The following is a 25,840-nucleotide window of genomic DNA, read 5'->3' as shown; positions in this document are numbered from 1 at the left end:
ACGTTGTAGAGAATGACATGTGTTGTGATTAGGCATCGTATTGGTGCATGACAACACTAAGCCACACTGTCAAATTCTCACATGAGTTGCTGCGGTGTGCCTCTGAAAAGTAATGGACCATCTTGTCCAGGCAAGGCATCGACTGATATCCATCGTATTGGGTCATTGTAGACGCATCTCCATGGAAGAGAATTAGGACCTGACAGTGATGTTCAGCGAGCCGTCATATTCTGACGTCAGACATTCGACCCACTTTCTAGCTTTGTACAGGAAGTATTGGTAATAGCCTTACTAGGCCGCCGCCATGTTTGTTTACCATTAGGGGTACTGCATTCTAATACAGAGGATCCTCAAAATGTGCACGGTGCGCCTGAATGTAGTCGTAAATACGCCTGAACACGCCTCCTCATTGATTGTCGGACACGTTAGAACAATCCAGGCATTGCACGTATTCGATGGAAACCTTGTTCCTCACGCTAGCGAAGTACTGCAGTGTCCGCAACGGCATGCCTTTTAATCCTAAATACGAACTATCCCCTCATTCCAGCTAATAACTAAGACCGGCGTAGCTCGTAAACAATCGATCGTAGTAGGACATATTTTCATAGGGACCTTTTGTGTTGTTTTGGGGTGTTCTGTCTACGCCCCCCACCCCGTTACTTCCCACATGTTCGGGAACATGCATCAAATAAGGACAGTATTTACGAAACATACGTACCAACTCTATATGTAGTATGTTTTATAAGTCCATGGAGGAATTGATTTTTGGGTGGTAAGCCTCCACTTCCCCTATAGCAACATAACCTGTAATTTTGCATTACGGCGTTGGTGGTTTTATTTCAATGCTTTTTGTAACATTGCAAAGTTCTGCTTTTCAGCGCTCACGGCGAGTGTTTTTGAGTTCGTGAATGTTTTGTCATTGCAGGTGTTATTGTGTTTTGTATTGTTTAGTTTTGTATGAGGAATGCGTATATGTGTTGGGGTTGTTTGCGTGTTTTAACAGTATCGAAAACTCAGTGGAGAGCCTCTTGAAAACTGGATTTTCAACCAGAACTCTGGACGAAAAAATTAAGATAAATTAGTTACGTAGACCTACCCCCACACTTAGGTATTGATCAGAAAGCCACTTCTAACAAATGAGCATTCATTAGAAAATTTAATAGAGCAGTGTATGAAAACGATTGAGTGTGCGGTCGCGGAAATGAAAATGCCCTTTTCTGTTTACCGCGCTTGTGTTTTGGCAATAGCGATTCTTGGGGAACAGTGAGTGTTACAGATCTCGGGCATCTAAACGATTGAATTAAGAAGCATAATGACAGTGAGAAACACATTAATAGTTCTTTAAACGTAAGTGCTTTAGGAAGGTTAACATTGCAACATTATTAAGCCGTGCTTACCACGAAGAAAAGGAAAAGCACAGTCAACAACTGGGAAAGAACAGGTATTTGTTATCAAGAATTGTAGACTGCATTAAGTTTTGCATGCGTTTGAATTAGTTTTAAGGGGACACGACGAAAGTGATAGTTCCGACAATCCTGGTGATTTCTTGAACCTAGTAAATTTAATTTCTAGTATAGACAGTGCAGTAGAGGAGTACATTGAATATAATAGTGTTTTCAAAGGGACCTCGAAAACCATCCAGAACAAGTTGTTGGGCGCACACAGAAGTGATAGCAGAAGAAATACAGCAAGCAGATTTTGTTAGCAGGCACAGTTAGTGTTGGTATTTCGGTATGAAAACGATGATATTCCATACGAACGATTTCGGGGCTCCTTTAAACCGGAAGGTCGGGATGCGGATGCTCTTGCATTATGTATTTTAAATTAAATGAACAACACGTTCAAAGGTACACCGCACAAAATTATTGCGCAGACCTACAACGGGGCATGCAAGTGGCATGAGTCACGTAGCTATCAGCTTGCGTTCTGGAGATAGTGGGTTCGAATCCCACTGTCGGCAACCCTGAAGATTGTTTTCCGTGGATTACCATTTTCACACCAGGCAAATGCTGGGTCTGTACCTTAATAATTAAGGCCACGGTCGCTTCCTTTCCACTCCTAGGCCTTTCCTAGCCCATCGTCGCCATAACACCTATCTGTGTTGGTGCGACGTAAAGCAAATTGCAAGCCTGCTATCCCAATGCATATTCCATCCAATGCTATGCTCACCAGCTGAATCTGACAGTGGAACATGCTGCTTCGCAGAATCAGTCGGCTAGGGTGTTCTTCGCTCACCTTTCAACCTTCGCTGTTTTCTTTTCAAGGGCCGCAACGGATGTGTGTCTTTGAAGCAATGGCAGCTCGAAGAATTCCAAAAGGACCAGCGACTAGATGGATTTTCAGGTCGCACACCGTAAATGTAGAGTACGAACAAAGTGAATTCCATGAGGGTGTGTTTATTAATGTTGGAGAAAACTCCATCCTATAAAACTTGCCTTGATGCAAACGGGCTTCGTAGACGAATCATTCATCTTTTAGCTATCAGTTTTTCAGAAATTGATGCCACATGTGAACATTATGTACAACCAGTTGCAGTCAAGAACAGCTGATGCTGTAAAAATAAAATCTGCTCTGTCACGCTTCATTCCAGTGATAAACAACGTACGGGAATCGGTAGAAAATGTTGCCAGTACTTCTGAATAAACGTGTGCTTCAGAAAACAAGTGCAGAAAGCTATCACGTCGGCGTACTGATGCCAAGGAAGTGTGCGACAGAATAACACGTGAGGCCCGTGATCGCTTCCAAACCTTGTTTCACCTGGAAGCAGCAGAATTGTTAGAGCCACCAACTTTGAACAGTTTTCCAAAACTTGGTGTGACTGCCCAGGCCTATAGCATGTTGGAAAAGAAAGGGCTCGGAACAGAACTGTCGGTGCTGTATTGTAGGCCGGATTTTAAGGACATTGGCGGGGCAGTCTCACTTCTGCACTTCATAATTTCTAATAATCTGCAAGTTACATTCTGCCAAATAAATAACCTTCTGAGGACATTTGTAACAACACCCATGTCTACTACAGAGCTTGACAGGTGTTACTCATCAGTGAAGAGGATCGAAACCTTCCTGCGGAACACCATATCACAAGAAAGACTAAGTGTACTCGCAATGCTCTCCACTGAGAAGATGGTCTCCAGCATAGAGGGGTTCAACGCCAAGATGATTGGCAAATTCTGCAGCAAGGTGGAGTGAACGTAGTATGGACTTCATTTGTCCTTGAGTGAATGTTTCTAAATACGGTTTTTTTTTTTGTTTTTTTTTTTTTTTTTTTTTTTGGGAGAGGGGATGAATTACAGCACACAACTGATTTTCTGCACCAGCCGCCACTACCCCCTATCCTTTGAATGAAGCCGACGACCTAGATGTTAGCCCCTTTAAACAAGCATCATCACCTGAAAGCAATGTCTTGTCATTTGAAATTGTTCATTGTTACCAGAATCAGGAAATAATTGAATAAAAGTAATCAAATTACTTGTATCGAATATTTTCTTAGTAATTTTTACTTGTAATCGTTGCTTGTTACAAAATAAAATGTTTACTCGTAACTTACTTCGTAAAAATAAAGTTGTAATCGTTAATAATAATAATAATAATAATAATAATAATAATAATAATAATATTTGCTTTACGTCGCACTAACTACTTTTACGATTTTCGGAGACGGCGATATGCCAGAATTTTGTCCTACAGGAGTTATTTTACTTGCTAGTAAACTTACCGACACGAGACGTATTTGAGCACTTTCAAATACCACTGGACTGAGCCAGGATCGAACCTGACAGGTTGGGTCAGAAGGCCAGTGCATCAGCCGTCTGAGACACTCAGCCCGACAGTTGTAATCATTACATTCTCGTAATCGATATACATCGCATGGAAGCAGAAACGGGAAGATGTTTATTCTACTACACTAGAAGCAGTAGCTTCGCCAGTGCTGAATGGGGTACTTTCTTATCTCTTCAGTACTTCCAAAGACATCATACTTCTCCTACATCACTGCTGGGAATGCTCGTAAAATTAAACACGGGTATTCCTTCAAGTTCCCCTGTAGGTCGTCTTTTCAGTAAATGCAAAGATGTACTTTCCCGCTATAGAAGTCGAGGCATAGTGATGACAATTTTAAGAACCCTGTTGTTCGTAAAGTCATTTGGAAATTATTTAAAGAAAAAAGTTTTGCATAACCGCTGTTTCTAGTGGGAATGTGTTATCTTGAATATTCATATGCAGACTAGAAAGCGTACATTTAAATTGTTAGTAGACATAACTCTTTCGCTCTACCTATAGACCGAACGTCAAACTCAAGTGGTATTCGGCATTTCAGATGAGGTTCTTCCTCTAAGGTTATCAGCTCTTGAGTTTGGTTGGCAGCAGTTCTCCAAGAGTCCCAGTCTTGTGCCATTCTCTTAAGCTCAACGTAAGATTGACAGCCCAGCTCCTTCATTAGTTGTCCGATGTAGTTCAGTCTAGGCCTATCTCTATAATTTCTCCCCTGTACAGAACTTCCAAGATGGCGGTCAGTGCCTGATTGTGTTTGGAATGCATTTCCTTCACTAATAATTAGTGGATGTGTCTCAAGTGGTCGTAGTACGCAGCTATGTTTTCATCGGCACTTCCTCATCAAGTGGAATCACGTAGTATGTTCTTTCACATCACTCGGCCTTATTTTGGGGAAATTGCTGGCTGCTTCCCCTTCTTCTTAGTATTCAGAGCTCTCACCGGCTTTCACACTGCCCACAATTTCCGCTTATGTTAAAATATCATAGCCAGAGTCATCTTAATCTGCTTTCAGCCCTGCCTTAATATTGTCCAGTCGAACTTCCTTTTCACCTCCTCGAAGCATGGCTTCTTGAAAACCTTGCGTCTGACGCCTGGTGTCTTCGTCTAATAAAAGTTTCTTCCATGCATTCGCCAACATTGGAGTTTTTATATCTTTTACAAAACCAAAACCAAAGCCCATGGCGCAACAGCCCGGAAGGGTCTTGGCCTATCAAGCGACTGCTGCTCAGCCCGAAGGCCTGCAGATTACGAGGTGTCGTGTCGTCAGCACGACGAATCCTCTCGGCCGTTATACTTGGCTTTCTTGACCGGCGCCGCCATCTCACTGTTAGATGGCTCCTCATTTGTAGTCACGTAGGCTGATTGGACCTTGGACCAGCCCTCAGATACAGGTAAAAATCCCTGTCCTGGCCGGGAATCGAATCCGGGACCTCCGCGTACGAGGCAGGCACGCTACCCCTAGACCGCGGGGCCGGCTTATCTCTTTTACAGCATCAGCCAAATGGTAGGTCATGGACCGTATGTTATAGGGAATTTTTTTTAAATTTTGCAAAGTTTGTTGTCCTCTTTTGTCTTCTCCGTCGGTAGTGGCTGTGTATATGATGCTTTGGTCCATGGTTGTATTAGTCGTATTAGGCGGCAGGTACAAGGGGGGGAGGGGGGATCAAATATAAACGGGGTTTAATTTTTTTATTTAAATTCATTTATTGAAAAACACAAGGCAATTACAGTTTAATTTTTCACTTCGTTTCCTGCTTTGGAAATGCATTTGTCCCAGCGTATGGGCAGTTTTTTGATCCCCTCGTCGTAAAAAGAACAGGGTCGTGTCACCAGCCAGTTGCGCACGAAGTCTTCCACACTCTCGTCATCTTCAAATCGTTGCCCTCCTAGAGCTTCTTTAAGCGCTCCGAACAAATGGAAATCGCAGGACGATAAGTCCGGGCTGTAAGAAGATGATCAAGTGTAGTCCAGTGCATTTCCTATAGCTTAGAAACAGGGCTGCAATATGGGGCCACGCATTGTCGTGGAGTAGGATGATCTGTCGAATCGGTTAGTCTCGTCTTTTGCGGCGATATGCAACCCTCGCCTTGTTCAACAGCTCGCAGTAGTAAGCAGCATTGATTGTGCGTCGCTCATGCAAAAAAAAAAAAAAAAAAAAAAGAAAAGAAAAAAAAAAAGCTAAATGCCTCGCCGATCGAAAAAAAAAACGGTTGCAAGAACCTTGCCAGCTGACAGTCGAGTCTTGGATTTCACTGGTGGACCCATGTTTCGTCGCAGGTGACGATCCGACTCAGAAATGCATCACCTTCTTCCGCAAACCTTGCTGTAAGCCTCTGACAAGACTTCCAGACATCTCAACTTTAGATTTTCGGTCAAAAGGCGAGGGACTCAGCTGGAACACACTTTACGGGACTGTAGGTCCTTTGTGATAATTGCTTGATAGCTGCTATAACTGATTACGACTTGTTCTGTAATTTCTGATACTGTTGATCGTCGTCAAAAATGTCTTTAACCGCACGATTGTTTTTGTCCGTAATGCTGGTTCGAGGACGGCGATCGTATTGCTGATTTTCCACACGTTCTTGTCCTTCCTTTAACTTTTTATGCCAGGCAAACACATGCGTCCTTGACACTGTTTGATCACCGAACTGTGCAGTCAATCTCTGGCAAATTTCCGCCGCTGTAACTCCTTTACAAGCAAAAAGTTTTATAAGTATGCGTTGCGCAGTGGAGTGGTTCATCTGTTGCTCCGACATCGTGAGCATTAGTGACGAAACGGCGGGAATTATCTAACAGCACGCTCACCCCACTTCTAACGGTCCCGCCTAAGCATAGCAGAAGCGCGAGGCCAGTCCTACCAACTGTTGATGTTCAGGAACAAAAGCCCGTTTATGTTTGATCGACCTTCGTACATGCATTTTATCCTCCCATCTTTGCTTGAAAGCTTCTCTGCATCTGGACGAGCTGGAGCATTGTCCAGTTGGATTATTGCTCTCAGTTCATCTCTCCCCCTCTAGGGACACCATGACGTCGGTGCGGGGGCTTGTTTGCTTGTTGACACCGAGGGCTGTGCCAGCTCAGGGTTACCCCTGCTGAATTGGCTTCGGTGTAGGGCCAGACTAACAAGGTGTCTGTGCTCTTTATTCTCCATTACTATAACTACCCTTCTGTTCTCTGTTTCTTAAATTTCATTCGTCTTCCTGTCTAGCCAACCTCTCTCATCTCTATTTTCTATACTTTTATTAGAAAAAAGGCATTGCGAATTAGATCCACTGATTGTTTTATTCTCGTAATCATTTTTCATCACCATTTATTTTTAACTCTAGTCAGTGGATACATTTTAATTATCATCGCATGTCGTCCATCTCGTACCATTAGGGGCCGATGACATTAGATGTTAGGCCCCTTTAAACAACAAGCATCATCATCATCAACGAGGATCAAATATCTTGAAGGCCCTTGAACCTTACCGTCATTATCCATGTATCACATGTTGTTTAAATACAGTACTGAAACACGTTTCTGATGAACTTTACCTAGAATCGAATTAAGAGAATATCACATCACAATCCGTGCTACAAAATTTGTTCGTTTTATGAAGAAAACTGGTTACGTTAATTACTTTGAAAGAACACTAAAACAAGAAATCGAAGCTAGATGGAACAGTCTGTTTACTATGTTGAATTCAGTTTTTGTACAATACGATACAATTTATGAGTTACGTTAACTCAAAGAATGCTAGAAGGCTATGATAACGAGCTGGTGGGGCATCTCGTCAGCTTTCTGAAACCCTTTAAAGAGGCGACTGATGTTCTCGAAGTGGATACTTAGCCGACAATTCAATTGGTACTTTTGTGGGTTCGTACACGTAAATGTCTATGCAGACCAACAGTATATTTCTCTGCTAAGATCAACATTTTACCGCACAGGTCTTTATTGGATATGTTACCGTTTTCTAGCAAATTCGGAAACTTACAGGACGTGCACTCCACTACTTGCAAGATCTGAAGAAGTGCACAAAATAGGTACTTTCCTTTGGCCACCTTCTCGTAAACTGAAATTTCTGAAGGGAGGGAATATTTGTCCAGTGCCGTAAAGCACATGTGCTCTGTTATCCCCACCCCCAATGATGGTGTGGCTGTAAGTCGAATGTGAACGTACTGCATATGCTATATGTAAAAATGTTTTCACAGTATAATATATTCACATTTTTGTTGTACTTTTTGAGGTCCATCCGTCGTAATAACTCTCCAGTCACGAAGCAAAGAATGAAATAATAGTATTCTTTGCAGATTGGCATGATACTGAAACTGATGAGGCAAACACGATGTTGACCTCTATCTTGCAATCGATGACGATCAACTTAAATTGTGGAACAAAAACTGTACGCTTTACCGCAAACTTGCAACAGTTGCGCCAAAAATAGTTTATATTCCTGTATGTAGTGCAGTAAGTACCGAGCTCGTTAGCTGCAGTCGCTTAAGTGCGGGCAGTATCCAGTATTCGGGAGATAGTGGGTTCAAACCCCACTGTCGACAGCCCTGAAGATGGTTTTCCGTGGTTTCCCATTACCACACCAGGTAAATGCTGGGGCTGTACCTTAATTAAGGCCACGGCCGCTTCCCTCCCACTCCTAGTCCTTTCCTGTCCCATCATCGCCATAAGACCTATCTGTGTCAGTGCGACGTAAAACAACTTAAGTGCAGTAAGTGAAATAATTTTTAGTGCTGCTGGATATCTGTTGTCAGACGTAAGCTCTCTTGACCCACACAGAATCAATGATGTGTTGTTGATACACAATAGTCGCGTGTAATTGATTTTGTACGCAGCCGGAAAGAATATTTGGTTTTCATTTAATAGAAATACATCATTTAATGAGGACATTACATTTGAAACACTGGAAAAAATTCATATTTAATTTTCATTGATACAACGTCCGACTCGTTGGCTGAATGGTCAGCGTACTGGCCTTCGGTTCAGAGGATCCCGGGTTCGATTCCCGGCCGGGTTGGGGATTTTAACCTACATTGGTTAATTCCAATGGCCCGGGGGCTGGGTGTTTGTGCCGTTCCCAACATCCCTGCAACTCACACACCACACATAACACAATCCTCCACCACAATAACACGCAGTTACCTACACATGGCAGATGCCGCCCACTAGTGATGTAAGAAAGGCACTGGCACCGTGCTTTGACACCGGTGCCAGAGACGGAACGGTAGGCACGGTGCCACGATTTAAATTGAACCAGTGCCAGTGGCACTGCCATATAAATAAATCTGTGAAAGGTTTACAAGAAAAAAAGGTTTGTGACGTGAATATTGACCTTATTTATACCGTTAGTAAGAACAAGAACCATCAATCAAGTCTGTTTTTCCATGAGTAGGCCTACATCGAACAGTATGGCGGCCACTGGCGGCTGGCACTGTTGCTGAACGAAGCACTATTGTGTGTGGCAACGTGACTGTCTCGTGCCAACGGCACGACACGTACAGGCCAGTGCCTCTCAGATCCGTGCCGGCGTCAGTGACTGCCAGGACAGATCGCTTCTACAGTATAGTCCTCTCCGTGTAAGGACGTACCCTAAGGGTGCAACCTTACCCTTTCTCCCCTGTAATATTAAGGTATCGATTTATAGTTACTTTTCTTGCTGTTGGGTATTTTGCAGGTCTTTTTCAGTGTCGGTAACCATACAGTTTAGGGACCCTACATGCCGATACGACGTCTTACATTAACCGTTAATCTGGCACGTTGGCAACGTTCAATCACTGTTCTAGCATGAATTGCGTGTTGCCACCGCATCGCCGTTAAAGTCACTAGTGATACATTTGCGAGAATATTTAAAGCATATTTTCTTTTTCTGTGGGATTGTAAATCTATTTGGCTAATACCAAGTAAGTAGAATTGTGGCATGTTCGGATAATGCATTTATTAACATTGTTTGCGTGAAATGATTAAAGTGCTCAAGTACGTCAGTCTCATGTCTAGATCTACCGGTACACGAAATAACTCTTGCGGGACGAAATTTTGGCAGTAGAGCTTATAACATTATTATTTTCAAATCCGCAGTGAACTTGAAACCTGACCTAATTTCCGTTCACGGAGCTTGGCACATTAGTATTCCTATATGTTTCCTGATAAGCTTGAAGATATAACCAGCCTGCAGGCTGAAAATATGCCCAATAATTTCTCTCCTTACTGGTTACCGGTGTTGAAGAGAGAAGGAAATGTTCGCGCAAAAGAAAGGGAAGTCATTGGATGTCTGGAACTTTCTAAAATCACACTGCAAAGACTTATTAAATAAATTGCATCGTTTAACACGCTCCTCTTGTCAAGAATATGGTTATAGTACGCCTAGTGTATATCAAAATAAAGACGGATAATTTGAGTGAGAAAGTGTGTTTATTTCCTTAATTCCTCATTGAGCGTGGAAATCGACGAGATATTCATAATTATCTTGATTTATTTGATCTTATCTTTTATCATTTACTAGGGTAGGGAACCATTGATTATCGGTGTTTCCTACATTGAGGTTAGTTTGTTATGGTTATGTCTGGTGATTTTAATATGTAACCAGGCAGGTTGGCAGCAGTGATCAGCCATTACAAAAAAGAGAAAAGAAGAGCATCGGGTGGCGATATTTACTTTCTGGGGTATTTCCTTACCTACTGTCACCCCGTCCTACCAAGTGCTGCCGGACCGTGCCACGCTATGCTTTATTCTCTTTCGCTATATTATCGATTGTCTCCTTCCTTTTCAATGGCAGATAGACGAAAATCTAGCCCTTTGTGGAGCTAAATCACTCCAGATGGTAAAAACCAGTACATAGCAGAGTGAGATATTTGTAAATCTTGTATATCGTTCAAATCGACGATAACATGTTTAAAATGGCATATGCTTCATCGTACCTGAAAGACCCCTTAATAGCTAGGCAGGCAGATCCGTTAAAATGGTGGTTGGGAAGAAAGCTTCAGTATCCCAACATTTACAATTTAGGTGTTCGGAAGTTGTGTGTTGCAGCAACATCCGCGCCTGCCGAAGGTGTGTTTTCGAAAGCTGGTCAAATTTTCACTAACAGACTGTCAGCGAATAAAGTGAAAGAAAATACTTTTCTTGAATGTGAATGGAAACGTTTGAGGGTTATTTTGTGGTATTTTGCATGTAAATATTAATATAAATTACGGTATGTCTATATAAGTAGTTCTTTTTTTTAAATACATGAAGCATAAACGTTTTTATACGAGTCCAATGAATAAGTAGTCATCGTGGTACTGACAGTGCCGCGGCACGGGTGTTTTGGTACGGTGACGCGCTTGGCACTGGCACTGTGCACACCAGTGTCAGCAGAGGCACTGGAATTTGCGTCACTACCGCCCACCCTCATCGGAGGGTCTGCCTGACAAGGGCTGCACTCGGCTAGAAATAGCCACACGAAATTATTATTATTATTATTATTGTTATTATTATTATATTGATACAACAATTGAAATATAAATGAATATAAAACACTAAATATAACAATAGAATCCGTAACGCAACGAACATAAATGGTTATTTAATTTTCTTGCTCGCACTCGTTATTCTTACATTGCTTTTCTTTTCGAACCAAATAATGAGTTTCATTTTGCATTTACCGACTGAGTGGCTATGCGGTTTGGATCACGTAGCTGTCAGCTTGCATTCGAGAGATAGTGTATTCGAACCTCACTGTCGACAGCATAGTTTGCTCAACACAGTTGCAAGCCCTCTCCGCTCGGGAGAAACCCGCTCGAGTCTGGAACCTTCGAACGAATACGAGCGAGTGAAAAAAAATCCATTGTACTGCTCTAGTATAGACGCATGGCGATGTTAAGATTATGTGCTATGGTTCATGCGCTGGTGTGCAGGTTGTTCTCAATATTGCATTATGCACAGCTTCTTCGGTATGTCTGGGATCGGTAGGAGCGGAGCGGAGCATTGTTTTCGCTCTTTCTCCGGGGACCTCCGGCAGTTCTCCGATGGAATTTACTGGCGGAAAATTCAAATGCGTTAGGTTTCATTACTAATCCCACGCATGCATGTGTCTTCTTACGTATGTCACTCAAATGCTGCAGCCGTATCAAGATTGCCGCATTATTTGTTACGCTATGAATAAAATATTTCGTTCTGCTGAAATTCAGTTTGCAATAGATTAAAATGGATAGAATAATGTAGATTTAATATTTCTTACGAATGCATTTACAATAATATTGATAGTAACAAAGTGTAAGTATTAATTGTATTCCGTTGCATGTAAACATGTACCGTATTATATAGGGTACTCTTACATGAATTATAGCTCATTTATTACAGAAGATTAAGAACTGATTGGAAGGTTGTCATATGCTGTACCGGACTGACGCATTTGTGTCACACCTGGCTAAGTGCAATGTGATCGAAGTTCGTATCGACGGTTTAATTTACGTACGAACGTTTTAAACACTTCGTTCTCCACATTTCACAAAGTTTGATTATCATTTGCCACGAATGGAGGCAAAGAGTGATCTAATTTTTTCTTTGCCCCAGTGTTACTATGACAGGGACGTTGTTACGACTTCAAGATCGTGAAGTCATTTCATCAACATTCTCATTATGGGCCATTTTCACATGGTCCTTTAGTTTAGATATTTCACCACCGTGGAATAAACCTCATCACACAGCTTACATTTCGCGGATTTGTTTTCTTCACATACGTCAACAAATGTCAGGCATCAGACGGCTTTCTTGGCATTTTAATGTGTTCTAGTAACCTACAGACCGAGCGACTAGCTGCGCGGTTTGGGTCAGGTAGCTGTCAGCTTGCGTTCGGGAGATAGTGGGTTCGAACCTCACTGTCGGCACCACTGAAGATGGCTTTTCGTGGTTTTCCATGTTCACGCCAGAAAAATGCTGGAACTGTATCTTAATTAAGGCCACGGTCGCTTTATTTCCACTCCTAGGCCGTTTCTATCCCATCGTCGCAATAAGACGGCGCGATGTAAAGCAAATTGTTAAAAAATCGACAAATTAAACACTAACGATAAATGAGAATGTACAAATTTTCATATTTCATATATTCGACTTCTTCGTACGTATAAAGCAGTATTTACCACGTCGCAAGCACAACTATTGCAAGTGCAAGCGAGCCCGCACGGAGTATTGTTCCTCCGTTCGCCCTCCAGAGCACCGATTGATTCACGAGCAACAGTTTACTATCGGATAATAACGGTTGTAGCGCTGCACTCAGACTACCAATTGCAATCATAGGAGCAACTTCTCCGTTCCCAGCTTTGGTATCACCACAAGAAGTCACTTTCGCATCCCGAACAGATCTCTTCCAAAGGGCATCGTTTCACGCAGCCGTCTTCCAACCCTTCGAAACGTATGCAAAGCCGGTATCTTCGTCCAGGTGATCTTTCTTTGTATAAGCGTCGTGCATCTCATGCATTACGTCTTTAGTCTCATATTCACGTACTCATCACCTGAATACATAGTGGTTGCCTGTACAAGAACTATGACTCGAATGTATAGACACATCCTTGGGTCGCCGAAAACCTTCGAAGTGTTAGTACGACGTTAAACCACTGCAAAGACCACAGTGTGTTGAATTATGCTCCTGTTAGGCTCCGATAGTTGCAGCCATTCCCAGTGAGTGAAGTATTGTACCTGTTACTTGATTGAATAGGTACAGAATATTGCTGGCAATGGTGCCCACAATAAGGTTGTCCATATTATGCGTTTACTTGGAATTATTTCTTATAACTTTCAGTATAAGTACAGTATATCCAAGACTTCAGAAACCACGAACCTACTACGCTGGCTTAGCAGGGGGAGAGATTGTACTCCCACGTGGCTCGTCCCAGGTGACGGATAGGGGATCCTAACCGGCTTACCGGCGGACTTGAGGGAAATAAAATAGCTCTCGCGCACCAAACACAAAACCCCCTGTGGGTAGGGACGCAGACGAAGAATACACCCACGGTATCCCCTGCCTGTCGTAAGAGGCGACTAAAAGGGGTGACCAAGGGATGATTTTATTAGAACCATGAAACTACTTGTGATTAGTACTACCACGCGGGGAACACCATGGGTCGCTGTTACTTGCGCGTAGTACCAGTATGTTAGGTAAAAATAGGTTTGTGATTAGTAGCGATAGTGTGTGGCTAAGGATGCATTTTACAGTACATGTGATTCGTACCCCTATATGAGCAACACCATGGGATGAGCGACGCCATGGTTCTGCCTTGCCTATGCTTAGTACCCACTATTTGAGGAACACCACGGGATAGTGCGGGTCCCTGTGGTTAGTTCACTTATGTGAGGAACGCCATAGGTTTGCGTTGGCTGTAAATAGCGCCGCAGTGTGCGAAACACCATAGGTCTGTGTTACATGTGCGAATTTCATTACCTGTGAATAGTACCATAATGTGTGGAATACCGCGAGTCTACGCTACTTTTGATTAGTACCGCAACATGACAAAAAACATGGTTCTATTTTCCTAGCGATAAGTACCATTATGATGGGCCGATGACCTGGATTCTGGACCCGTTTCGACTACAAGCATCATCGATTCAGTATTATGCTATACACGCAGTCCCTTGGTCAGTAATACTATTGCTTTACATCAGTTTCTGTGAATGTGAGGCATTGCGGGTCGGATCCACTAATTGTTTTAAATTCATATCCATCCATGCATTCTTCGTCCTCACGGTTTGAATTCTGGTCAGTGGAGGATTTTGGACTTTTAATTTGCCATTACATTTCGTCTCATTTCGTACCATTAGGGGCCGATGACCTAGATGTTAGGCCCCTTTAAACAACAATCATCATCATTATCACCAGACTTCAGAAATGCTTCGTACAGGATACTACCCGAGTACAAAAAGAAACAAAAGTGATGAGTTGAGGAGGTTTTGAACCCTCGCCACACCAAGAAGTTTATGGTATTTACCATAAACTTAAATTCCACATAGCTATTTGAAGTGTGCTGGTAGGCTCATTATTAGAGACGGGTATTTGACTATTTGCCTATTTTATTCCTGTGTTCAAAAACGTAGGTTTTGAGTCCGTTTTGGGGTCATTTAAGCTAGATTTCGTTGGTTTTGTTGTGCCTATAAATGCCTATTTCAGGGGTTTGTACCTGTTTTGAGTATACTTGCCTATTTGATGCCTTTTAAATCTATTTTAACGAAGCCGATTTTCTTCCAGTACTGGTAACTGATGTGCTCGACAAAATTATCTTATTTCTCAAGAACTGTTTACCCCACGAATAAAAATGGGAATTCTCGGAAGTCACCAGAAATAGTTCTTGGGAAATTTCCGTCAGGAGAAACAAGGAACAATTTGACAACGTCGAACTACGTTGCACAACCCATATCCCTTATACCTCCTTCTCGATGTGAACTGTTGTACGCGTACGCTTTATCTTCAGAACGTGTTGTGATTTATTGTGAAGAAGTGTGTCTGTGGCAATGCCCAAAGAAAAATCCCCGGCGAGTTGGCTGTGCGTTTAGGGGCGCGCAGCTGTTAGCTTGCATCCGGGAGATGGTGAGTTTGAGCCCCACTGTCGACAGCCCTGACGATGATTTTCCGTGGTTTCCCATTTTCACATTAGGCAAATGCGGGGCTGTACCTTAATTAATGCCACAGTCGCTTTCTTCCCACTCCTAGGCCTCTCCCATCCCACTGTCATCATAAGACCTATCTGTGTCGGCGTGACACGAAAAAAATGTAATTGCAAAGAAAAATTGTTGAAGTCCTATTGGCTGAAGCGGTGGATCACAGGTGATCCCAATTTCACTACGGATGGAAGGGTAGTCTTCTGCCAAGCTTGCTGTAAGAAAGTAAGTTCGTTCGTTCTTTTTTTTTTTTTGACTGAACTACGATCGCATTTTATTGTAGCATTTATAGGCCTATTAAATTACGTATTATGGAAAGTTGTTTTGTTGCAACGCTGTGTTAGTCGTGAACTTTCAATCTATATATATATATATAAATTGGATGTTGGTATGTTTAAAAGCTAATAGGCTCAAAAACTACTGGACCGATTTCGCTGAATTTTTCGCAGTTCTTATTACATCTGAGAGGGATTATGAAGTGGTTTGAACGAAATCTGATTGGTAGTCCGATCAGCGGGTTGCCTACCCAACAGTATGTGAAGATCATGATGTTTTCCTTAAAACTTATTTCTGCTTTTATCTGGAAAAATTACTGTAGAGGCAAGAAACCCCTAGCACCCCTAAAGGAAGTGGGTGAAACTTAAAAATCCGAAAATGACGATATTAGTGACGAATTCATAGTCTTTGGGGTAGCTGAGATGAACTATGACACTCTGAATGCCGTTTAAGTCAAAGTTCGTTCCCAATCGGTATGGTAAACATATTATGACTTACTGTTTGGGAAAGAAAACTGTAGGGTAGGATGCACATACGGGCGGGATGGTACAACTGAAGATGTTACAGACGTTAAAATTGATATTTGAAATCTTTAAAAATAAACACATTTTTTTTTTTTTTGGAAAATCCATAAATTACATTATCGGTACTAAATGTTCATAAAATTATTGAAATGGGCAGGAAAAACAATATGACTACGACAGGCATATCAAGATGAGTTATCTGACCTATTTATAAGGAATGCTGTGGAGCAGCGCACGGGTCCACTAGTAATTTATATTACTAAAATTTAAATAAGCATTTAATTACTGAACGAGGAGTTAGAACGCTGGCGGTCTCTTGTCACAGAGTGGATGAAAATTAAAAATCGGTATTTTGAAATCTGATTCATTTCCTGTGAAAATAGAGATTTATAAGTGAAATATTTTCTTTAATTTTTCTTTCATTTTTCTTTCCTTCTTTCTTAATCTGTTTACCATACAGGGTAGGTTATTAAGCCGGCGAATAGCAACATATAAAATGTTCACAAATCTGAAATGTATAGTGCCTCCGTTTTAATTCTTCTGTATAAGTAAGAATATTGCTAGGGGCAGCTTGGCGAGTCCCTAGGAAGCATATAGGAAGGATCTCTCAACTCAGGTATCGTTTCAAGTCATTTTTATTATTTTTTTAACACGGTGAACTCGACAGGAAACTGCCAGATTATAACTGAACATTTTTTGAGGACAAACAGTATTTCCATGTAAATTACGAATTCTCTTCTTCCTACTTTAAAGTTTTGTACTTCTAGAAACATCACCTCTAATAGTCTTTTTCTTTAACATGAAACAAATGCATGATTATACTAAGCATTATTGCCAATTAGCCCACCTGTAGAAATTTAAGATATAGGAACATTGTAATTTAAGTCAATTTTATTACTTTTCAGACAAAATGTTAAAAGATACCATATAGATTGTTCCGAGGTATCTGTGGAACAGCAGAGGTGAAAGAAGGTGCCGGGGTGAATGGGTCTAACCACAAGGCCGAGATATGAATTAAAATTGCATTAAAGGTTATATTTTCGAAAATAGCAAAACTAAACAATTTTCACATAGAATTTCAAAATTTAACAAATAACAAGTCAACAAATAACCGACAATCAGGTACAAGACCAGGAAAGCCAAGATTTAGAAACAAATTAACAATCAGGGCTTCAAGCCCCAATTTTTACAATTTCTGAGTTCTCAGCTCACAACCACATGTTTACCAAAGGGCAGAAAACCCCTCCATACATGGAGCACTTACTCCCAACTTTGAATATCAAGCCTCTCTGAGGCAGGTTTACCTCAAATAAAAGACCTTACCCGCTCTCAATTTTCTGAGCCTATTAAAGGCCATAACAGACCTTACTATTAACTGCCCTCAAGGCACAACTTACAAGGAAACAGGGGTATCTTGTACCCAACCTACTGGGCCTTAGCAGAAAAGAACAGGTTAAGTAAATGGCCCAAAAAACAAAGATGAATGGAGGCGTGTACTTGCACTCCTACGTGAATCTTCTTAAAACCTAAGAGGCACTAGGCCGATGAAACAGGGGCTATTCCCAAACTATGGAGGTGACTCGTATAAGAAAAATTTTAAGTATTACAGAAGGGAAGAAAACCAGTTACCAAACGTAGTCACCTCAAACCAATATGAAGGGGAGCTCGACAGGGTGAAGCACTCTCTATCCCCGAATTGCAGTTACAGATTTAATGTTTTTACATCAAACGGAAAAAAATACATGTCGGAAAGATAGTTTACATTGTAAAGGGATTCGGACCTTTCCCGAGGGTTAAACTGCTGAGCTAGCAAGAAATAAAGATGTTAAATGGCCATTACCTTATTGAAGAGCTGCTGCCTGATGAAAGAGGCGCTTCCCGCCTCCTGCTACATGTCCATACCAAACCAAACCAAACCAAACCCCAAAGCACTATAGCCCTTGAAGGGCCTTGGCCTACCAAGCGACCGCTGCTCAGCCCGAAGGCCTGCAGATTACGAGGTGTCGTGTGGTCACCACAACGAATTCTCTCGGCCGTTATTCTTGGTTTTCTAGACCGGGTACATGTCCATACACTAGGTTATAAGTTGATGAAGTGGCCGAGGGACAAGAAAATCAGCAGTTTTTATACCCTCGGGGAAAATTCGAGACCTTTCATGAATAAAACAGCCACACCAATTTTATTAGTCAGTGTAGACAGTACACTCAAAATCGAAGAAGAAAGACATGATTGGTCAAAAATTAATTACAGAAATTCTGGATTGGCTCAATTCAAAACTGGCGGAAAGAAAAGATTAATATTGCCAACCCACAAATGAATGAACGAAATTTAGTAAAGAGAAAACTTATGAATACAAAATTTCTTCAAAAATGTTCCTTCACTTCGCACCAGGGTGCATGATCATAGTTTTTTAGTAGAGACATCTATAAGAGAATGTCCACACTTCTTGATCAATGGAAAACAAAACAAGTTGAAATCCACACAGTATTGACAACTTCGTAATCACAAAATTTACGGTAGTGACATCTTCTGAGAAACTTATGAGTTGATTCAGTTTTTAAAGTTCAGAGTTTCTCCTGTAGAGGAGGATTTATTGGCGCAAGATTTAAAACTGCGGCGTAGGGGTGTACCGCCCGGTACATAGATCAACATAGAAATACTGCGATGCATTTGACACGAGTACAGCAAGCTGTGTCATCACAGCTTTTCTACCTGTCCACTGTAAGTAGCGACCAACAACAATTTTCTGTAGATCTGTGCACTGCAATGGTTGGAGCTAATATTCCCCTGCATAAACTGGAGCATCTTCAAACTTCAACAAACTGCCGGGAGCAATCACCGAGTTGGAGAAGAGTGGCTTTCCCCTGGTGGTGCCATTGAGGATTGTGGAAGAAGTCAGGAGAAGTTTTGACCGGACCTCTGGGAAGGTAGCCGCTGTCTGAGAAGAGGACTTTAGAAGGGTCATTATGTTAAAAGAATATAGAAGGGTCAATATGTTAAAAGGATATACAGACCAATTCGATTTTTACACTTGTATCTTACAAAGGTATCGTTCTGCAAGTCCTACTTCTCGTGGACGTTTTTGAGGTTTTGAAACCGGCGTTCAGAAGAGTCCTCTAGCAGAATCCATGATGGAAAGCGACAGTAAAAGTAGTCAGGGTGCTACGAGGTGAGGTAGATAAAGCTGTTGAACTAAAACCAGATGAAGTGGCTTCATTGAAGTTTTGTCCAGTCACTTCCTGCGACGTTCAGAAGAGTCCTGTAGCAGAATCCATGATGGAAAGCGACAGTAAAAGTAGTCAGGGTGCTACGAGGTGAGGTAGATAAAGCAGTTGAACTAAAACCAGATGAAGTGGCTTCAATGAAGTTTTGTCCAATCACTTCCTGTGATGTTGAGAGATCTTTCTCTCTGTAAAAAATCAGTCTGCGCGACAGGAGAGCAAGATTCTTACTGGGAAACATTGAAAAGTGCCTTGTTGTAAATTCCTTTTATAGTAATTGAGTGTGTTATTAAACTGTATTTCTCACGCCTATTTTGCTGCCTATTTTACACGTTATTGTCTATTTACATGCCTATTTTGGCTAATTTAAGAGCCTGTATGCCTGCCTATTTTAACTGTTTTTAGTGCCTATAATTCTCGTCTCGAAGTCATTATAACTTTGTATTCACTAGGAGACTGAAGTTCTCACTTCGAAAATTTGCTTTGTGTTAAATCCTTATGTTCCAGTTGTAAGCCTTTACTGAACGTTATCGCAGTAGTAATTACGTGGCGTAAGCTATCACGTCTGCTGTATACTATTTACCTGAACCGTATACAATAATTTGAAAAAGAAAGAACATTTCTATCAATTTTGCTGTGACGAAACTGTAGGATACGGTGATGAGCAGGTATGGCTGTAATAGTCGTAACCTATCACGTCTTCTGCGATATCGCTCCGCCATATTCTCTTTAACGAAAATTCCTACTTGGACCAATACGACACAAATCTCCTACCGAGCGAGTGGCTACGCGGTTTGGGTCACGTAGCTGCCAGCTTGCATTCGAGAAATAGTGTGTTTGAACCCCACTGTCGGGAACCCTGAAGATGGTTTTCCGTGGTTTCCTATTTTCACGCCAGGAAAATGCTGAGGCTGAACCTTAATCAAGGCCACGGTCGATTCCTTCCAACTCCTAGCCCTTTCCTGTCCCATCGTCGCCATAAGACCTATCTGTGTCAGTGCGACGTAAAGCAAATTTTAAAAATCTCCAGTGACAGCTATGAAGGGTGTATATAGTTTGTACAGTACAGTACATATTTCATACAAATTATCAGAATAGTGGGCCTCAGTATCTCTTGTACGGTTTTTGCGTCGTGCGGGAAGCTTATATCAGACCATTTGTAGATTACTTAAATTTGGTGTAAGATCTCGCGTAAGATACGATTTTTAAAAATGAAGCGACGCAAGTGACCACAGTTGAACCGGGTACTTTTTTTTCTTTTAATTCTTCCCAGGCTGTGGTGAGAAATGATTCATTTACATGAAGTAAACTGTGTGTTGTTGGAAAAGTTCAGTGATGTGAAGAAGATTGAGGTTAGAAAGAAACAAAGCTACGAAAGTTTGTGGAAGTAAGGAGAGATTCAATTAACTTACTTGTAAAGTGGATTTAGCAAATAAGTCAACCAAGGACAACAGGATGACAAGCATAATAATGTCAGTCATGTGAATTTTAGTGCAAAATGTAAGGAAATCTGTTACCAATTTAAGTCAGAAAATGACATTATCGTCAAGGTGGTTGTCTAACTGGTAATGTGTAGGCCTACGGATATGCAACCATGTATGTATGTATGTATGTATGTATGTACGTACGTATGAAGATTTTATTAGAATGTGCATTTGCAATTCATTAGAGCGGAGATAGGTAGTAAAGTATCCAGTTCCTTAGACGAATTATCAGCGTAGTGGCCTTCGGTTCCGAGGGCACCGGATTCGATTCCTGGATGAGCTGAGGATTTTAACTGCGTATAATTAATTCCTTTAGCCCACTACCAATCACCAAAGAAATACACAGTAGTGAATGCATCCTTCCATGTAGGGTTGGCGTCAGGAATGGCATATGGTCGTAAAACTGGGCCAGATAAACACCCGATTCAGACTCCCCCCCCCCCAAATTAGGAAAAAGATCAGGAGAAGATAGGGAATAAAGTGGCCGCATTGTGTATGTTTGGACGAGTGAGTTGGCTACGCGGCTCGAAGTTTTTAATTAGTTTGCAGTTAGGATATTTGTGTCATAAGCAGTAATGGGAAGAGAAGAAGAAAAAAGCAATTGGGCTGAATTACAGTTACCTGAGAAATATTTTACTCAATTACAATATTACAAACTACTTTTTCAATTAGTAATCAGCGAAATTACAATTACTTTACAGAACGCTAGTCTTAAGAAATTTACTGATATCTTTTAGTTTTTCGCACGGGGCTGTAACAATATCACAGTTTGCAAGGAGAATATATTATTAATTTTGTGTGGGATTTTTTTTTTTAGCATAGAGACTAATTAAGTGGCTATCATCACTAGGTGTGCTTAAACATGATAGTTTGGAACTTTCGAAATAATCTTTTCACATAATTTTTATTTTAGTTAATGACTTTTATCGTTTCAAATAATTTTGCATTTACTCTACCAAAAAAGCCTCCGTGGCTCAGGCGGCAGCGCGCCGGCCTCTCACCGCTGGGTTCCGTGGTTCAAATCCCGGTCACTCCATGTGAGATTTGTGCTGGACAAAGCGTAGGCAGGACAGGTTTTTCTCCGGGTACTCCGGTTTTCCCTGTCATATTTCATTCCAGCAACACTCTCCAATATCATTTCATTTCATCTATCATTCATTAATCATGGCCCCAGAGGAATGCTACAGGCTTCGGCAACCGGCACAATTCCCATCCTCGCCGCTAGATGGGGGCTTCATTCATTCCATTCCTGACCCGGTCGAATGACTGGAAACAGGCTGTGGATTGTCTTTTTTTTTCTACCAATAAAATAGTTGGTTCTTAAAATTCTCATGCCGGGCTGAGTGACTCAGACGGTTGAGGCGCTGGCCTTCTGACCCCAACTTGGCAGGTTCGATCCTGGCTCAGTCCGGTGATATTTAAAGGTGCTCAAATACGTCAGCCTTGTATCGGTAGATTTACTGGCACGTAAAAGAACTCCTGCGGGACTAAATTCCGGCACCTCGGCGTCTCCGAAAACCATAAAAGAGTAGTTAGTGGGACGTAAGGCAAATAGCATTATTATTATTATTATTATTATTATTATTATTATTATTATTATTATTATTATTATTATTATTAAAATTCTCATCGCTAAGTCTCGACTTCTTTGAGGGAGAAGTGCATCTCTGCATTTATTGGAAAGACGCCGTACAAATCACATGAAGGAATACCTGTGTTTTTTAAGAACATCGTTGGTGTAAGAATGGTGTATTTGGAAGTAGAGGAGAGGTAAGGAAGTACCTCATCCAAAACCGGTGAAGTTACTGGTTCTGGTGTAACAAAAATGAAAAAGTTATCTTCATAATTTTTCCCATTTGTGCTTCCCTTTGATGTATATCATTTACTAGAAAGTAACGATTACTAGAATGTAACGATTACAATTTTATTTCAAAAAATAAATTACAAGACAAATTACCTTTTTCTAAAAAGTAACGATTGCAAATAAAAATTACTAAGAATATAATCGTTACAAGTAATACGATTACTTTTACTCAGTTACTTCAGTTACACTGGCAGTAAGTAAGCTTTAAATGAAATATTAAAAAAAAAAAGTAGTTTATTACTGGCAACGGAAGTAAGGCGTAAAACATGAGATTGATTTAGCACAAAGTTTTCAGTGGAAACTGTTTAGTCCTTATCGTAACTCTCTTCATTGTGTTCAGTGCTGACACCTTGCAAGTATATTTGGGGACAGTTAGAATGAGGTTAAGGACAGACCCATGGGAGCATGCTCGCTTGCTGAGCCGTCAGCTGATCGATTCCAGTCATTTCGCGGTTCTCGTGCAGTGCGGATGTTTAATGTGAAAATGGCGCCCTGCACTTTTACGGAATTAAGGAACCGACGATGGTCTAAGATGTTGTGTTGTCATTTGAAATGGAATTATACCCTGTTATTGTGAAAATGAAATAATTAAGATGGCATCGGCATGTATGTACTGTCTATATCTTCGTCTTACATTGGGCGTCATTATTTGTAAATTATTTGCTGATGATGGGTTACGAATTCTGTTACTTTTATAAAACTCAGTAGATGTTATTTAACACTGAGTAGAATTACGTAGCGAGACGTGTCTACTTGAGGGTATAGTAATCATTGTCATAGAACTTCACTCATCATACGAGATTTTCCTTGGTTCTACCCGCTCTATACGGTACATTTGATCATACTCAAAACCAAACCGTTATATTCTTATATTAAGCACATTAATGGTTGGCTTGAATCGTCTTCTTAAGGTGGTTTTCTGCGAAGTGTTTATATTTTGAAGCAGGATGAAAAAGACTGCACGAGACATCTGGAGATTAGTTAGTTGATTAAGGTAAGGTAAGGTAAGGTAAGGTAAGGGTGTATTCTGCCCGAAGGCAGGTCCGAACCTCTGCAGAGGTGTACCTGAGCCGGAGTTTACGTACGGTAGGGTGGCCAGTTCCTTTCCGCTCCTCCATTCCCTTACCCCCTACCAACAGCGCGTGGCAAAAAGGAAGTAAATAAAGAATGAGAATAAAATCGAATGAATAAATGAACAAACAAACTAATATCTTAATGTTATTTTAAGGACCGGCATATCTGTATTAATTAAGAGGTCAGTGGTCAATCAGCCTAGAATATTATCGAAAATATTTTTGGTTTCTGTTTTTTAAGCAGTCTTGTATGTTGAACATTCATCCCGAAGAGTAGTTTTATCCTCAACAACTCCTCCATCAGTCGTCATAAATGGCCTAGGCGTCACCGAAGTGGCATACTAGGGAAATGAAAAGAGAGTTTTCCGTTGCTTTCTTCGCCGAGCCAGAAGTTTCCATTGCAGATCAGTCTGCCAAACCCACTGAAATACACGGACCAGAGACTGGCAGCGTAAGGACTAGGTCTCGCCAGCAGAGGCACAATATTTTTGTATTCTATTTTCTCTATAGATAAAATGTTTATTTTAAGTGTGTTTAGTGCCCTCTTCTTACAGAGTATCTGTACCTACTTAAAATGTATGTGTCTAGGGTGTTCTAAATCTGATGGTAAATAATGTAGGTACCAACTATAATAAACCAAGAATCCCAGTGGTCATCTTACTGTATGTGATCAATTTTTAAGACAATGCACGATTTTTGTTTACTCCTTCCACCTACGATAAAATGTATTGTCCGTAGGAAAGTATTGCAAAATTTATGCGATAAAGAAAGGTAGCTTAATTAAACATGATCGGTTGATTGACAATCAGTTTAAAAGACAACAGACTTTTCATTAAGCTTCGTGGGTTTTCATTACTTGTTGCTTTTTATAGAATTGTACGCATGTTACATGCTAAAAAGGGTATTCGAAATACTGTTCGTGGATCGTACACAGCTTCACATTCATTTCGTCGTTGAAATACAAATCCTTTGAGGCATATTTGAATAATTCTGGCGAACTGAAAGGTTCTTTAAGGATTTGCAAGTCTAGTGTATCGAATATTTGTTGTAACATTCCGTAGCATAGAATATGTGTGAATTCGAAGTCAAGTAAATAATACACAACGTTTAATACGCCACACAAGGAAACATATTCTCAGTTCTTCTTCGTTATGACTGCGGCTCGATGTTCTCTGGGTTATTCTGAAGCATTCTGTACGCAATAACTGGATGGGTGACAATCACAAGGAACTTATTTTTATTTTTATAATTCTAATATTGTCGGGTATTGGTTTAGACAGGGGTACCTAAAATGAGTTTCGCTATAAATTTTCGGAGAACGGAGGGAGGGGATTTTATACCGCAAGCCTAAATCTTAATTCTCGACTGTAAAATATATATATATATTTTTTTTTTTTTTTGCTAGGGGCTTTACGTCGCACCGACACAGATAGGTCTTATGGCGACGATGGGATAGGAAAGGACTAGGAGTTGGAAGGAAGCGGCCGTGGCCTTAAGTAAGGTACAGCCCCAGCATTTGCCTGGTGTGAAAATATGAACCCACGGAAAACCACTTTCAGGGCTGCCGATAGTGGGATTCGAACCTACTATCTCCCGGATGCAAGCTCACAGCCGCGCGCCTCTACGCGCACGGCCAACTCGCCCGGTTGTAAAATAATTTGTAAGAGATTCCAGTATTATTTAATTTCAACTAATTTCTGGAGAAATTTTCAAGAAATTGCCTTTAAGTTGACTGTAACTTGAAAGTTAAAACAGATACTAAACCAAGTGTCGCTGAAGTAATTGCTAAGGAGTAGCTTCGTTGTTCACGTTAGATTTAAAGCATATTTGATGTCATAAATATTATAATGTTTCAAGTTAAGATCTTTTGATTTTCATTCGTTTAAACCTCTCTTTGCTTTATTTCAGAACACCAGTCTTTCTTAGCTTTAAATTATAACGGCTAATCCATAGCATACTGTTAAGTTTGAAAATTTTGTACATAGGTATAAATGTTCCACGTGGGAGAAAACTG

At 40.9% G+C, this 25,840-nt stretch overlaps 1 protein-coding gene across 4 annotated transcripts in view; it reads left to right on the top strand.

Annotated features, from left to right (window-relative positions):
* Window positions 1-25,840, top strand: part of LOC136857155 (ubiquitin-conjugating enzyme E2 W) — a 335,437-nt gene that overhangs the window by 33,695 nt on the left and 275,902 nt on the right. The window lies entirely within an intron of this gene.

Source organism: Anabrus simplex, chromosome 1 (assembly GCF_040414725.1).
Source record: "Anabrus simplex isolate iqAnaSimp1 chromosome 1, ASM4041472v1, whole genome shotgun sequence".
NCBI lineage: Eukaryota > Metazoa > Arthropoda > Insecta > Orthoptera > Tettigoniidae > Anabrus > Anabrus simplex.
Note: the sequence above shows the minus strand (reverse complement) of the source record. Positions and strands in the feature narration are given on the sequence as shown.